The following is a 15,264-nucleotide window of genomic DNA, read 5'->3' as shown; positions in this document are numbered from 1 at the left end:
CCGCGAGAGGCAGGTCTGCCAACCAATCAAGAGCGGGTGCCCGCCTTCCCAGCCAGGGGGCTGGAATGGGGGCGTGGTCGCAGTCGGCGTGCCGCACCAATGGCACGGGAGGTGGGCGGGGAGAAGAGGGCCACTGTCCTCCTCAGCATGCCAAGTTTCCAACTGAAAGGCGCGTGACTCTTGTGTATGCGAGGGGAGGGGGCGTGGCCATCCCAGACGCAAGAGCCAGTCAAAGATGAGCACTGTAGGGATGGGGGCGTGGTCTTCCTCCAGTCAACCAATGAAAAGGAGCGGTCCGCGGGTGCGGCGCTCCCTGTGGGGTCTCTGTAGTAGATCCTCGCGCGCGGGCTTGGCAGCCCTGCAATACTGCCCTGAGGCGCGAGGCCTCAAGTCCTTGCTGCAGGGCCTTGCGGGCTCCACAGGGCTCCGTGTCAGCGCAGAAAGGGCTGAGCCCTCCTTCCCTGGGAGCACCAGAGCCGACTGGAGACAACTTACGGTGCACACAGCCTAAAACCAAATAGGGATACTAGTCAAGCCCCCAGCCCACTACTCCTGCTTGCAACTCCTCTGGAGATTCGCGGTGACAGGGTGGCCCTAGCAACGCTGAGGACTTTCTGCGATCTCCGCGCCTCTGAGCGCCCTCAACTGCTCACGATCATGTGGCGCCACCTGCCGGCCCTCACGGGCGACCTTTGATGTTTGCTAGCTCTCAGCAAACCCCTCAAAGTGTGTGTGGTCAGCTTCCCAAACTTTGTAATCACAGGAATTCTCCTGTAGTCGTGCTATAATCACAGAATGAGATGGGTCCTGTTTTTGGTTTGGTTTGGTTTGGTTTGGTTTGGTTTAACGTGCACCCTGGCAATTTTGGGAAACAGGAAGGGGAGAGCTTCCTAAGAAGGCCCCTGAAAGCTTCCTCTGAAATGCACTGGCCAAATGCTGTTAGCTCCAGAGAAGATAGATTCTGGAGCACAGATTGCCAAGACTCTCAAATCTTCAGAGTAGATGCGGTAGCACAGCAGCTCCCAAATTGAACTTTCTGCCTCACAACTGAAGCGCGTTTTAAAAAAAAAATGTTTTCCTGGTCTTACTTTGTATTCCGTAATCACAATAGCCTTCCTCTTTGTCAATACCCTAAGTATTTTTTATAATTTCCAGGATGAGTAATTCCTGGGCTCAGTTCAGTGCTGTTCTTGCCATTCTCTCCTCTTTTATGCCTGTCCTCGTCCCTTCCCCCTGACCTTCTGGCTAGTGACTTACCAAACCAGGACCCGTAGCTCTCTTATTTGAGCCCTCCCCATAATCCTCATCTCCCTCTGACAAGGTTCTGTTAGCTCTGTCCCAACCAGAGTCTGTCATGTTCTCAGTCACTGCCAGGGGATCTTCCTGGGGTCTTTGCTGTTCCTGTGTGACTCAGCTTCTCCCAGATGCCAACATAGCCCTGTTTAAAGGCTTTGCTCAAAGCCCATTAGACTCCATCTCTCTCTCTCTTATTTTTCTTCCAAGCAAAGATCATTTACTAATATCATGTGTCAATTACTCATGTGGTTGATATCCACCCTCTCTCAAGAGTTGTTGTGCACTGTTAGTTCTATCACCTCAGCCTAGAACAACTACAGATACTCAAAATCATCATATAAAAAGTGCCAAAGAAAGAAAGGAGCTTTTGCTTTGACTATTTTAAGTAAATGGTCAACTCTAGTCCTAGCCCTCTGGTTTCTGGTGGGTTTTGTTTGTTTGTTTGTTTGTTTGTTTGTGGGGGTTTTCTTTTGCATTTTGGGAAAAATACTTTAAGTGAAGAAAATGGGATTCTTAGGCCTCTTATGCATTTACAAGAATGGTAATTACAGTTTATAAGTTGAGGTCTTTAGATGTCTGACAAAGATTCAGGACAGACCCAGTGCTTCTAAGCCAGCTGACTGAAAATGTGAGGACGAGGGTGTTCCAGGCTAAGAGGGAGACAGTTGGTGGTTCTCGAATCTCAAAGGCACCGTTTGGAATGGGAGTGCAGAGACAGGAAGAAGAACTTGCCAGACCTACAGACATTTCCTGTGCAGAGAAAGCAACGGTCAGGAAAGTGCGGTCTGAGCCATCTAGAAGCAGGCTAGAAGTTCAAGACTTAAGCAAAACAGAGCAGTACCTCCCGGCAGACACCAAAAAATAAGCCAGGCTTAGATTCACACAGGGTTGCTGAGCAATCTTTAACCCCTGTGGTGGATATGGGATGCTACTCTGCACGAATATTCAAGACACACAAAGCTGCCCAGACACCTGAGGCAAGCCGTTCTTCCTTCCATTAGAGTCATCCTTCAGTCTCAGAGGCTTTGAAGGTCAAAGGCTTACTCTTTCCTTAGAGAGAAGCTGCTGGTGCCCGTTTGCAGTGAGTAGCAGCTTCTGGGGCTTCGCAACCTACCTTCCAGGGAGAGAAGGTGGTGATGTTTGTAGGAAGCCTTTTCTGGAATTTTGGGCAGGGGAAGGGGAATAGCACCACAAAACCCTAATTTCTGACCATATTTCAATCCATAAAAGACTGCAGAGGGGCCAAGGTTCTAAAGGGGTAGCCACCGGTGTCTCACCCTCAATGTTTTCTCCTCGCCTGAACTTGAATGAGTCACTCAAGCTAAGCTAAAACCCCCTGCAAATATCCTCCACTAAACTTCCCCTCCCAGAATCCCTCCTTCCCTAGAAAATAAGGGAGAAGAATGACAGCTCAGTTTTCTTCCATCCAGAAGGAAAACCTCCAAATCTGCTGGTTCGGGAATTAATTCTGTAGCCAGACCCAACTGTGTCTCCAAGGACGATGCTCTGGGTTTTCTAAAAGACTGCAAGAAAAATGCAAGTGTTTCTCTATATACATTCTGTTAACACAAGGTCTGATTAGTAGAGAAGGTTTTAGTTCTGAGATTCCCTCTGAATGGGATTTGGGGGTATGGGATGGAACCCAGGGCCGTGAGCATATGCTCTGCCACTGAGTCCGTTCCAGGCAAGAGTGACATCTGAATGCCAACAGAACACAGTCTTCAGAGGAAAACCAGGAACTAAAAACAAGGGAGTTACACGAACTCACCCTTGAATCCACTCTGATGGCCCAGAGGGATTTCTCAGAAGCAATACTGTGCACTTGCTTTAAGTAATAGAACCCTTTTAGACTAAATGAAAAATTTTCACCGCAGTTCATAAAAGCAGTTAAGAGAAAGCCTGAGGCTTGCTTATTTTCCCCAGGAGGCCTTGCAGGCTTCTGTTAGGACTTCTGCATTCCCTTCCCTTTTCTAGATATTTTCTGGACATGGTTAATGAAAAGAAAAGGGAAAACGTGGCCTTTTGACGGTTGGGAAAAAAGGTTTCTTGCCAGGGGTTACTCTGGTGCTGTTATGCATTCAGTGATAACTACTAGCCCCCAAGACCTGGTTACCACCAATGAGCAGACCCTCATACATGCCAAGTAATGCTATGTAAACCTTGCCCCCACCCCCAGCTTAAAGTTATTGGTTAAATAAAAATGGCTACAGCCAATTACTGGGGAGAATAGAGGTAGGTGGGGTTTCAGTTACTGGGCTGGGGGTCAAAGGTAGGGACCACAGTGAGAATGAAGAGGAAGAGGGAAAAAGACAGAGAGAGCAGGAGGCCTCCATTAGATGTTATGAACCAGGAACACGTGGCTGGGTGAAATGTCCTCTGTGGATGGACTGATGGAGCAGAAATAACCCAGGTGAGACTCAAACGGCTGGCTTGGAGAACACAGCTGGGAATTGACAGTCTAGAAAAACAGAGTAGGGTAATCCCTAGTAATTGTGCTAACGCTGATTTTTAGAATCCATAGGGCCTGCCTTGATTATTGGGGGGGGGGGGGGCTGATCAGGTCATGTTAATAAGAGTTAGTATTTAATAAGAGTTACTAAATAACATTTTAAATTTTAAAATACCATTTACAGTTTCTCTTTGAAAAAAGTCTGGGGGTTGGGGATTTGGCTCAGTGGTAGAGCGCTTGCCTAACAAGCGCAAGGCCCTGGGTTCGGTCCCCAGCTCCGAAAAAAAAGAAAAGAAAAAAAAAAAAAGTCTGAATTCTTCGAAACTAGCTTTTGCTGAAATCTAGTCTTCAGCTACCCAACAGGAAGTGAGTGTATGAGAAGCCACCCTAATGATGCCTAAAAATACCCCATTGCCTCGTCTTGCTCTGCCTTCTTCCTCCTGGCCACTGCTCACTCTGGTCTCTGAGCCCCAGAGTAAGGCCAGGCAGATGATCAGTCCCCACATCTTTTAAAATTACATTCCCAGGGGCTGGGGGTGTAGCTCAATTGGCAGTGTTCTTCTATTCTCTATGAATCTCTAGGTTTGGTTCTCAGCACCCCATAGAACCAGGCTTGGCCATACTCACGTCTAATCCTAACACTTGAAAGAGAGGCAGAAGCATCAGGAGTCCACAGTCATCTTTGGTTTTATAGCGAGTTCAGGGCCAGCCTGGACTACACCAAGACTCCCTGGACTCCCCAACCTCCATTTGGTGGGGTGAGGACAGAGCAGGTAAGATTGGGGTGGACAGAAGAAAAATTAGACCAGGGCCTAAATGTTTGAGTCTGAAGCCTCCCATGAGAGTCATTCCTGTGTGCCTCAGATACCTGAGCTGGGACCTGTGTTTTCTCTCACGCTAGCTTAGCCTACTCCCACAGCCTTCGGTTCACCTCTTCTGAGGGTGAAGGTAAAATACACCTTCAGTCCACCTCTCTCCCCAGGCACTCACAAAATGCAAGCATAGACTTCCTCTCTTTCCAGTTTCTCTAAGGCACTGTTTATTTTAACTATTATTAAACTTAAGGGTTATCTCCTCTTCCTCCTCCTCCTCCTCCTCCTCCTCCTCTTCGTCTTCTTCTCCTTCTTCTTCTTCTTCATCTTCTTCTTCTTTTTCTTCTTCTTCTTCTTCTTCTTCTTCTTCTTCTTCTTCTTCTCCTCCTCCTCCTCCTCCTCCTCCTCCTCCTCCCCCTTCTTTTTCGTCTTCTTCTTTTCTTCCTCCTCTTCCTCTTCTTTCTTCTCCTCTTCTTCCTTCTCTTCTTCCTTCTCTTCTTCCTCCTCTCTCCCTCATTAATTGCTTCCTTACATTGCTTTTAATATAATTTTTCTCTGTGTGTATCTGTGTGTGAGCCTTGGAATCCACTTTCTGATGAGTTTGGGGTCAGATGACAGCCTCTGGTGTCAGCTCTTACCTTTCTTTGAAGATCTCTTAGGTTCCAGTTTTTTTCCACTGTAGACGTCAGGCTAGTGTTCGTTTCTGGGGATTCTTCTGGCTTCCCCTTCTTTCTCATCATAGAAACACTGGGATGGCAGACGTGTGTTACTGTGTCACACCTGCCTAGCAAGCATTTTACCCACTAAGCATCTCCCTAGCCTTACATTTTATTGTCTCACTTATGTATTTATTTATTTATTTATAGGAGACCTGGGACCCAATATTTCAGACCCAGGCTGCCTTTGAACCTGCTATGAGACTGAGGATGCCTTAACTTGCCGATCCTGTCATCCTCGTCTTCTGAGTGCTGCAATTCAAGGCAAGCACAACCAAGGCTGTGCTGCTAGAGATCAGATCCAGGGCTTCCTGTAAACTAAGCAAGCATTCTACCAGCTGAGCTACATTCCCCAGCCCTTGCTTCTTTAAATTTTAAATAAAAAAGGTTATGTTTCTTACCCCATTTCTTCTTTTTCATTTGTTTACAGACCTATTGGTCTGTGTATATTGTTTCTCTAGTGCATTCTAAACACAGCTCTAGGCACTGGGGAGCTACAATATGGAATCCTCAGTTGCCCCAAGATACACATCTATAATCCTAGCACTCAGGAGGCCGAGGAGGAAGATCCCAAGTTTAAGTTTGGGGCCATACTGGGCTATACAGTGAAATTCAACCAAATCCAACCCCACCTCCTCCTGAAAAACAAACAAACAAAAAACTTGCTGGTAAGAAAGCTAGCCACAAACACTACACAGCAAAGGATAGAACGCCTGAAAGGATACCCAGCTACCCAGGAGTCTGAGGCTGGAGAATCCAGACCTCAGTGGCAATTTAGACACTTGTTTAAAAATTCGAGACCTTGTTTAAAAAACCAAAGAAGATACAGATAAACAAAGGCAAGCTGGAGAAACAGCTCAGTGGTTAAGAGCACTGGATGCTCTCCCAAAGCATCCCAAATCCAGTTGCCAGAATCCACACAGGGAGCTCACAACTACCTATAACTCCAGCTCCTTTTCCTGCCACCATAGGCACACATTCACACAGACACAGAGACACAAATAAAAATTCTAATTGTTTTAAAAACTGAGGAAAACATGGTAGTCTTCAGGTTGCTCCTGGAACAATGAGGGTTTTAGGTTGGGTATAGTGGAGTTCTCTATTCATCTCAGCACCTGTGAGGTGAGGCAGAAGGTTCACAAATTCAAGATCATTCTGAGCTACATAAAGAGACTCTATCATGAAAGGAAGAAAGAAAGAAAGGAAGGAAGAAAGGAAGGAAGGAAGGAAGAAAGGAAGGAAGGAAGGAAGGAAGAAAGAGGGAACAAAGCTAAGTAGTTGGACAAGATCATTCCCTCAGTAAAATGCTTGGCCTGCAAGCAGTGGGACACATGCCAAATCTCTCTCTCTCTCTTTTTTTTTTTTTTTTTGGTTCTTTTTTTTTTTTTTCGGAGCTGGGGACCGAACCCAGGGCCTTGCGCTTCCTAGGCAAGCGCTCTACCACTGAGCTAAATCCCCAACCCCACATGCCAAATCTCTTAAGTACTCTCTTCCACACATACAGCATACACACATACACACACTACTCACACACATACAGTACTCTCTTCTACACATACAGTACTCTTGCACATACATACAGTACTCTCACACATACAATACTCTTATACACGTGCACATATAGTACTCTCACATAAACATATAATACTCTCTCACACACATACATATAGTACTCTCTCAGACACATATAGTACTCACTCTCACACACATACATACAATACTCTATCACACACACAGTGCTCTCTCTCACACGCACACACATACAGTACTCTCACAATACATACAATACTTTCTCACACACATACAGTACTCCACATACTGTACTCTCACACACATGCACATACAGTACTCTCACATAAACATATAGTACTCTCTTACACACACATATAAAATACTCTCTCACACACATACATTACTCTTATACACACACAGTACTCACCCACACATACACATATATACTCTTATATAAATATACAGTACTTTCTCACACATAGGCAGACACACACATTCACACACACTCGCATGCACATATACAAAGAGGTTTTGGATATGTAACAGAAGAGCTCTTCCAAGAAAGCCACACTTACTTGTGCTCCCTTAACTAAATGTGGTGATCTGGCTTCACCAACAAGACTTACCTTTGTACTGTCCTGGAGGTTTGAAATCCTAGAGCAAGGTCTAGTGGGGCAGGTTTCTGATGAGGCCTACTTCTTGGCTTGCAAACAGACAGTCCTCACACATCTGTCCTGTGAAGCTTGCTTCGAGGAAGCCAGCTCTCCGGCACCCTCTCTTACAAGGACATTAATCACTGAATCAGGATCCAACCTTTCCCCATAACTTCTTCTAACCTTAATTTACTTCATTAGAAATTCTCCCCCTCCCTTTTTCCTTTCTCCCTCCCTTCTCCCCTCCCCCTCTTCCTCTCTTCTTCCTTTTCCTCCTCCTCCTCTTCCTCCTTGGCCAGCCCTCCTCTTCCTCTTCTTTTTTAGTTTGGTGGGTTTTGAGACAGAGTCATACTATTTGACCCAAGCTAGTTTCAAGTCTCAATCCTCCTGCCTCAGCCACCCAAGTGCTGGGATTACAGGCATGTGCCACCATATCTGGTTAGTGTCCACTTTCAAATATAGCCGTACTAAAAGATATGACTAGAGAGAAGTGGTGTGAATATTAATACCTAACAAAGAGACAGAGAAAAGGATGAAATCCACAATAACCAGTGGGAAACCAGGAACAAGGCTAGAGAGACAACACTGAACAGCGTGTGCTCAGAAAGCCGGTGCCGTAGTCCATGACAAGGACCAGCAGGGATCTTGGGAATTGTTGAGACTGGTCTATAATGGGCTGAATACTAAGTTTCAGAGCTTATGTTTTACTGTATAAGGAGTCTGAGAAGTTCTAAGTGAAAGAACTGACATATTGGAAGATTAGTCCAGCAGTTACCAAGATGGTGGCATTAAGACCCCACTGATTTATTTAGGGAACTCCATCTTGTTTGTTTCCTGTGCGTGTGTGCATCTGATTACATATTGTATGGGAGTATGCACACATGAATAGCAGATATGTATGCCCTTAAAGGCCAGAGGCCAGCACTGGGTGTCTTCCTCTCTCACACTCCACTGAACCTAAAGTTCACTAACTCAGCAAGGCGGCTGACCAATGAACTCCAGGGGTCCACCACAAGGATTGCAGAGCTCAAGTGGATAGTTCTGGGGATTCGAACTTAGGTCCTCATGCTTGCGGGCAACAACTTTACTGACTCACCATACATCTGCCTGGTCCAAATTTGAGGAACTCGGGCCACTGAGCAGAAAACACCTTCGCGGTTTACAAAGCACTTTCTCATATACCATCCTGTGTCACTTAAGGCTGTGGATACATTCTGTGTATAGTAATGTGTCACAGGTAATTTTGTCACTTTGCAAATATCAAGTGCACTCACAGACCTAGGTAGTGAAGTTTGGTGACCCCATGTGGCCTTTTGTGGTCCACTGAAGATGTGTCAGTCCACCAGACTCACCCAGCATACTGTCTTCCAGTGGACTTCTTTTTAATGAATAAAAGAAGGAGATTTTATAATAACAACAAAAAGTATAGTAAAAAGGCATGGTGACACTCAAGAAGCTGATGCAGGAGGATGGTAAGTGGTAGGCCAGCCTAGGTGTCTTAGTTAGGGTTTCACTGCTGTGAACAGACACCATGACCAAGACAACTCTTTATAAAAGACAACATTTAATTGGGGCTGGCTTACAGATTCAGAGGTTCAGTCCATTATCATCAAGGGGGGAGCATGGCAGCATCCAGGCAGGCATGGTGCAGGAGGAGCTGAGAGTTCTACATCTTCATCCAAAGGCTGCTAGTGGAAGACTGACTTCCAGGTGGCTAGGGTGAGGGTCTTAAGCCCTCCAATGACACGCCTACTCCAACGAGGCCACACCTCCAAATAGTGCCACTCCCTGGGCCAAGCATATTCAAACCATGACACTAGGTAACAAAGCAAGAGCCTTCTTCAAACATATACAGATGGAAGACCAATGGGAGCCAGGACCAGAGCTATTATTCTCTCTATCAGACATCAGATACCATATGGGATTGTGTGCCCTCTGCTCGTACGTGAGTGGCAGAGGGTAGGTTTGTTTATTCCAGTGGCATCACAAAGATGTAGATGGTATGTTGTCCTATGACATTTGACTGTCACTGTCACCTGTCACCAAGTGTCATCTGCCACCAAGCAGTGGGAATTTTTCAGCTCCACATTATCTTTTTTAGTGTGTGTGTGTGTGTGTGTGTGTGTGTGTGTGTGTGTGTGTGTGTACATGCCCTCAGGGGTTAGAGGCATTTGATTCCCAGGAAATGGAGTTACAAACATTTGTGAGCCACCTAATGTGGGTGCTAGGAACTGAACCCTGATCCTCTGGAGAAGAAGCACCTGTTCTTCAGCGCTGAGCCATCTCTCCAGCCTGTCTCTATTATAATCTTAGGGGCACCGTCGTATGTCTAATACATCCTTGGTTACACTGTCACTTTGGTGTTCAAAACTTTATCACTTTAACTGTCCCTCACAGTTGTGATATGCCACACCTCCAGTCACTGATGGGGCAGGAACAAAGATCACATGCCACAGGAGTCCCCAAAAGACTTGAGGGGACACCACATCTTCCATTCAGGAAGTCCATACTGGGATCACAAGCTACTACCCCCAAGTCTGAGTGGGAATTAGAAATTTTAGACCAAGCATTCAGTTTCCCGGGTTGGCCTAGACTCCTGATCATAGGTCAGACTTCCTGATATATTTCATTTAAGCTTCTAGAACTGTCTAAGCAGAGGCATCATACCCTAATCCCTACACTAGAGGCTGAGGCAGGAAGAACTTCTCATAGAGCAAGAACCTATCTTGAGAGATAAAATAGGGGCTGGAGACATGGCTCAGGGGTTTAGAGCACTTGCTGCTCTTGCAGAGGTTACAGGTCCAGTTCCCGGCACTCTCATGGTGGTTCATGACCATCTGTAATTCTAGTCCCTCTTGTGGCCTCCACAGACACCAGGCACATACATGCTGACAAGAACATTCATACATGTAAAAAATTTCAGATGTAGGGCTGGGGATTTAGCTCAGTGGTAGAGCGCTTACCTAGGAAGCGCAAGGCCCTGGGTTCGGTCCCCAGCTCTGAAAAAAAGAACCAAAAAAAAAAATTTTCAGATGTTTAAAAACCTCCCAAAACAGGACTTTTTGGAAGGAAAAGATATTATTAATCATTACTCCAGTTTAAAGCTTAAAGCAGAACAGTTCCAGACAAAGGCAAACAGTATGTTCACATAATAATTGTGGACAGGGATATGTAGTGTGCATGTGCATGTGTGTGTGTGTGTGTGTGTGTGTGTGTGCATCTGCATGCCTGGGGAGGGACAAAGGTCAACATTCTCAATCACTGAACCTGGAGCTCCTTGATTGGCTGGGCTGGCTGGCTGCAAGCCCCACCCACCCTTCTGTATCTCCACAGAGTGGGGAAGTGTGCCCCTGTTTATGTGGGGGATAGGGAGAGTGTTACAGGGCATACTGACATGCCTACCTTCATGGGGACTGGGCATGCAAACTCAGGTCCTCATGTTTGTATTACAAATGCTATACCGACTGGGCCACCTCCCTAGCCCTATCTTCTAGTCATGGAAAGAGTTAGCACCACTGTTCCTGCCAACCAAAAAACCCTACACACACTTTCTACATCACACTCCCCTCCCCACCTCCACTCTAGCTGTAATCCTCGCTCTTACCTTGTCCTCTCCTACCCCACCCCTGCCACTCAAGCCCCCAGTCCCACCCCCAACCCTCAATGCAGACGATCAGGGCCCCTTGCGTGTCATTGGAACCAATAGCCCCAGCTCCTTTTACTTCTCAGACAAGGTCTCAGTCCAGTTGCCCGGGCTGGCTTTGAACTCGTGTTTTAGGTGCTCCTTGGACTTTCAACTCTCTTGCTCGGCCTCTCAAGTAACCAAGAACAGTAGCCCAAGCCACGAGGTCCAGCAGTTACTACACTGTTTAACTTAGGAAGGCCCTGGAGGAAGGCAAAGACAAAGCCTTCCATGCAATGGGTGAGGCACCAGGAGCCTTGGTTCTGGTCTTGGTGCCAAATCGGTGCTAAGCCTAGTCTGCAGTCCCAACATGCGGATCAGACGCACCTTTCGGCATCTTCTTCCATTAAATTTGAAAAGGCAGCACCGAGAAGGGGTGTAAGGGAGCTGTCCTCAGTAAAGACACAGCTTATTATGTGGCATGGTGGATCCATGCAGAATGAAGAACCTCCCTCTCTGCCACAAGAAAGCGGCATTTTTAAAGGGCCGCGCTGGCTTCGTGAGTTTCTGCTACATTATTTAAAAGGAAAAATAAAGACATCTCCTTCGTGGTGCTTCTGTAGGCACATCTGCTTGAAAGGAATATAATAAGGTTAATTGATAAAAAAAGAAAGCAAGGGCCGTTAATAAAAGATGAACGGGCAGGTCCAGAAGCCACACCAGGCGCCCTGTGCTGGCTGTGCAAACCTTCCATCCGCAGCACATGACATTTGAGGTGTTGCGTTCCAGAGGAAGCTCATTTAATATTCGCAAAGGAAGCTACATGGGAGAAGCTGGTTAATTCTAGGAACAGAGGCTGAACTGTGCAAGCCACTTCACCCAACACAGTTAAGCTCTGAGCTATATGCCAAATTACCATAAGCAGCCCCAGTCCTGTGGGTCCCTCCTGTGAGGCTCCCTGCCACGCTCCACAAGCCCGCTTGGCTGCTGCTTGTAATGAATTAAAGATATGTCACAGGTTATCCTAAGGATTGTATAATGCCAGCTTTGCATTGCAAATGAGCTCAGACTGAGAGCTAGGGAGATACCTCAATGAGAAGAATGCTTGCCCATAAGGGTGAAGCCTGAGCTGGATCCCCAGCACCTATATAAAGTAAGTTAATTATATGATGTACATATATATGCATGCATACATATATACATAATATTCATGTGCACAATATATATATTTCATAATATGCATAATATATATATAAGCCAGGCATGGTGGCATGGACTTGCAATCCCAGCACTGTGGTGGAGAAAGGCAGACAGATCCAGGAGCTCACTGGTTGGCCAGCCTAGCTTACTCAGCAAGCTCTAAACCAATAAGAGACCCTGTTTCAAAAGAACTAAGGTGGACAGTGCCTGAGGAACGACACCCAAAGTAGACACCTGACCAAAGTCAGAGTAGACCAAAGTAGACATACACAGAATTCATAAAAGAACCCTCTGTCCAACCCAAACTGTGGTAGGCAGTTGAAGATATCGATTCCTCACGGGAGGCAAGACATGTGGCCACCATGTTTCGAACTACACTGGGCTGTTTTGATCCTCTTGGCCTACTGGTTCATAATATTCCATTTTTGCAGCCAGTGACTAGGGCAACGCCTAGTACAAGAGGTTTATCAGGTTTTGTTTTTATTCAAGAGTATGTGTGTGGGCTGTTCACACACAATATGCATGCTGTGCCCGAGGAGACCAGAAGAGGGTGTCTGATCCCCCAGAACTGGAATTACAGGATTGGGAGCTGCCTAGGAAACCAATCTCTGGTTCTCCTCAAGGGCAGCAAGGGCCCAACCAGTGAGTCATCTCTGCAGCCCCCACGGTGGCCTTAATTACTGTGACAGAACAGTCAAGGAGCACAACCCCCATTTGAATGTGGCACTAGTGACAACCATGGTGGCTTTCTTGAGCCACCCAAGGCAAAGCAAGAGTCATGGGCAGAGGGAAGCTTTGGTGCTGCTCAGGACTGGGGTGGGGCCTCCTCTAGCTGGGTATCTCATCCATTCTGCTAGGCTGGATGGCCAGTGAGCTTCCCGGCTCTGCCTTTCTCTGCATCTCGGTCAGTGGGGTTAGCAACACATCCCTCTGTGCTCAGCTCAACATATGTGAGTCCTGGGGAGACAGACCTAGTCCTCATGCTTGCATGGCCCACACTTCACTGACCAGCTGAACTATCTCCCCATCAAGTATAATTCTTTTTTTTTTAAAGACACACCAGAAGAGGGCATCAGATCTCATTACAGATGGTTGTGAGCCACCATGTGGTTGCTGGGATTTGAACTCAGGACCTCTGGAAGAGAAGTCAATGCTCTTAACCACTGAGCCATCTCTCTAGTCCCCAAGCCTAATTCTTAAAATGTGTATTTTGTTGGAAAAAAAACCATATCAAATATGCTATTCTCAGAAAAAAGAATGTGGCTGGGTCGTGGTGGTGCACACCTCTGACCCCAGTACTTGAGAGGCAGAGGCAGGTGGGATCTCTGTGAGGCCCAGGCCAGCCTGGTCTACAGAGTGAGTTCCAGGACAGCCAAAGCTACACAGAGATACCCTGTCTTGAAAACAAAGCAAAACAAAAACCAAAGAACAGAAAAAGGATGTGAACTTCCAGCGTGATTTCTCCCTGAAGCACTAAGCATTCCGAATTACTGGGAGGAAGATGGCTCAGCGTGTAAGGCACTTGCTGCCCAAACATGAGGTTCTGGGTTCGAATCTCCAGTACTCGCATGAAACCTGGGCACAGCTCTCAAGTTTCTACAGCTCTAACACTAGTGGGTGGAAACCTGTAGCTGCTGGCCAGTCATCCTTGTCAAAACAGCAAGCTTTAGGCTCAGTGAGACACTGTCTTAAGGGGATAGAGCAGCAGAAAAGGACATCCTCCTTTGGCTTCGACAAGTACCCATGTGTATTGCATATGCACATGAGTAAACATACATACATACATGCATGCATGCATGCAAACATACATAATACATGCATACGCACATACATACACATACACATACAAACATACAAACATACATGCATACATACAAACATACATGCATACATACAAACATACATACATGCATATAAACACAAACATACATGCGTACATACAAACACGCATGCATGAATACATATATGCATACATACAAACACACATACAAACACACATACATACATACATACATACATACATACATACCCTTTTTTCTTTTTTCTTTTTTCTTTTTTTTTTTCGGAGCTGGGGACCGAACCCAGGGCCTTGCGCTTGCTAGGCAAGCGCTCTACCACTGAGCTAAATCCCCAACCCCACTACCCTTTTTTAATTAAGATGGTGGGCTGCAGAGACGCCTAAGCAGTTCAGAGTGCTTGCTGCTCTTGCAAAGGATCTGAGTTTGGTTCCCCACACCCACGTCAGGTGGCTCACAACCTCAGGAGCAGCTGCCCTTTTGGATGTCGCTAGCCTGCAACAAATACATTAATTTATATACAAATAAAGAAATGGCAGATGAGTCTAATCAACAGAGTGGTTGGCTCACCTTTCCTTTATCATGTCCCTCAGAAAGTGCTATCCTGTGCTCGGGGAGCCTGCAGCGTGCTCAACCAGGCCAGTCTCCCACTGCGGTGAGTTATAACTGGGCACATAAGCAACTCTACAGCCGGCAGCCTGAGAAGAATCAAGGTTCCTGGGACAAACAAGGAGGAACAAAACTGTCTGTCAAAGTCAGGGATGAGGACACTCAGAATTCTGGAATGTCCCGTTGGGGACCTATCTCTCTTTAAAAAGATGAGGGGCTGGGTATTTAGCTCAGTGGTAGAGCGCTTACCTAGGAAGCGCAAGGCCCTGGGTTCAGTCCCCAGCTCCGAAAAAAAGAACCAAAAAAAAAAAAAAAAAAAAAAAAAAAAAAAAAAAAAGATGAATCTGCCCTTAGAATTCATCCCAGTGATCTATAGGCCTAAACATTCTCAAATTCCCAGTTGAAAACCTCTTGGGCCATTGCTAACCCTACCTCTTCCCCTACTGCCCAAGCTCTTTTTAACCAGGATCTCAGAACAATCAAGATTTTCTTATCAAGTCCTCCATTGTTCAAGGCTGTTCTTACTTGTCTTTGAGGCAGGGTCTCAGGTACCCCAGGCTGCCCTCAAACTCTCTGTGTAGCTAAGGAGAGAGATCCTC

The 15,264-nt window shown here is 46.3% G+C and overlaps 1 long non-coding RNA gene across 1 annotated transcript; it reads left to right on the top strand.

The window, feature by feature from the left end:
* The first annotated feature begins 66 nt into the window (after positions 1 to 66).
* LOC134484091 (uncharacterized) lies at positions 67 to 14,497 on the top strand. Its single transcript, XR_010061443.1, has 2 exons — positions 67 to 3,706; positions 5,424 to 14,497. It is a non-coding gene; the product is annotated as an uncharacterized LOC134484091 (long non-coding RNA).
* The last annotated feature ends 767 nt before the right edge of the window (positions 14,498 to 15,264 follow it).

This window comes from Rattus norvegicus, chromosome 1 (genome assembly GCF_036323735.1).
Source record: "Rattus norvegicus strain BN/NHsdMcwi chromosome 1, GRCr8, whole genome shotgun sequence".
Taxonomy (NCBI): Eukaryota; Metazoa; Chordata; class Mammalia; order Rodentia; family Muridae; genus Rattus; species Rattus norvegicus.
The sequence above is the reverse complement of the archived record's forward strand: the minus strand, read 5'-3'. Positions and strand labels throughout refer to the sequence as shown.